The sequence below is a fragment of the Solanum tuberosum genome, unplaced genomic scaffold (assembly GCF_000226075.1).
Source record: "Solanum tuberosum cultivar DM 1-3 516 R44 unplaced genomic scaffold, SolTub_3.0 scf00145, whole genome shotgun sequence".
In the NCBI taxonomy this organism is placed as follows: domain Eukaryota; kingdom Viridiplantae; phylum Streptophyta; class Magnoliopsida; order Solanales; family Solanaceae; genus Solanum; species Solanum tuberosum.
Genome location: NW_006239069.1, coordinates 1,113,766 through 1,115,750, shown reverse-complemented (window position 1 = coordinate 1,115,750; position 1,985 = coordinate 1,113,766).

Here is a 1,985-nt window from a genome sequence, read left to right as displayed (position 1 = left end):
AGGGGTGGATGAGAACCTTTCTTATGAAGAGGTTCCGGTTGAAATCCTAGATCGTCAAGTTAAGAAGTTGAGGAATAAAGAGGTTGCCTCCGTAAAAGTCCTATGGAGAAACCACCTAGTTGAGGGTGCAACATGGGAGGCCGAGGCCAATATGAACTCCCGCTACCCTTATCTTTTTCCTCCTACTCCTAGCCAAAGTTGAGGTTAGTAGTCTCTCTTAATTAGGTATAAATTGAAAATCATGTGTGTTGATGATTATGACATGATTTCCTTGTATGTGCATATTTTTGCGAAAATTCATGCTTAATGTTGTATTTTGAGTATTCATGAATTTTGTTTCTCATGCTTGAAATTGCACCCATAGATGTTGTGTGATGTTGTTTTCATGAGAGTTGTAATGAGCATGCTTGATGTTTTCTTGCTAAAGAAATGTCTTGTTGATTGCTTAATATATATGTTGATGCTCATTGAATGTGGAGAAGGTAGTTCCTCCTATACTTATGTGAAGTAAAGAGTTTTGAGCATAGTGATGTTGTGGATTAAATTCCTATATGATATGATGATATGATGTTGTTGATCTGACTGGTTGTTGTGCTGCTAGTTTGAGTCATTGTCTCCCTAGAAAGAAGTCCAAGTGACCTTCGGGGACGAATGTTCCTAAGGGGGGATATTGTAACTCCCCGAAAATTCTATAACTAAAGTTAGAGCCTCAACTTATGAATAATGGCTTAAAAATAGTTAAACTGATGTTTCTAAATCTAAATTAATGCAATTTACTTGGTTTGGGAGAGTAAGAGTCTAAACGTCAAGAAACGACCACGACGTCCGAAAACTAGAGAAGAATGTGTTCTAGTGTGTCCTCAGGTTTTGGGCAGGTTTGGGTGTGTCGTATGATGGTATAATCTTGTAAAAAGGTTTAAAATAGGTGAATATATGTTCATAGGGTCAAAATGTTTGAATACGACACCCCGGGGCCACCCTAAGAGACCCCGAGGAGGACCCCAACCTTGGCTAAGCAAGCTGCCAAGGCAGCTTGCAAATTGCACTTGGTGGGAATAGGTGCGCGTCGCGGCCTTGCTCCCCCAAGGAGCAAAAATCTTGCTCGCGACGTGGTCATATCGCGGACTCTACTGTCTCGAAATTTAATTCCAAAAATATTCAGGGAACAGCTCCGCGACTAAAATGCAGAAATTCAAAAATCGATTTTTATTTCATTAAAGAGTCCAACTAAGTGAAGGGTATTTAGGGTACTTTAGGGGATGTGTAAATAATGATTTTTAAGTCAATTTACCTCACTTTTATCACTCAAACACAAAACCCCAAAGATCTAAACCTAAAGTTCCTCCTTCTCTATATTCTCTCTCTTCTCAAGAACTCCATTGAAGAAGATTGGAGCTTCAAGAAGAAAACCAACTCTCCAAGGTTTCAACTCAGATGTTCGTGGTTAATTCGTCAATAAGGTATGGTTTCTTATCACTGTCGGGATTCCTTTCCCCAAGAGGCCCCTTCAAGATGAATTTCAAAATCTCCAATTTCTAGGTTTCAATCCAAAAATGTGGGTCTTCTATCTAAAGTGGAATTGATGTTATAAACTGACTTTGATAGATGTTATATGAACAATTATGGATGAATTTATGTTGTATTGGTGGTTTCTTGAAGAATTCCCCATGAGACTCATGTTTCTCCTTCTTTTCCTAATTCTAACCCTAGTTTGTGTTGGATATTGATTGAAGGCTATGAATTGAATGTGATGTTATGTAATTCATGTTTGTAAGATGATTCTACCCTAGGTTATGTATAATTTCTATGAAATTAAGGTTGAGTCTTTGAATGAAGCCTTGAAGGCTATGATGGGAATATGTCAATTGCTTATATTGATGTTGATTATGTTATTACTTCATGAATTACCTTGTATTATGTACTGGTTATGAATTTCTTGGTAATTGAAGTATAGATGTCCCATGAAGGGAAAGAAGGTATGAAGG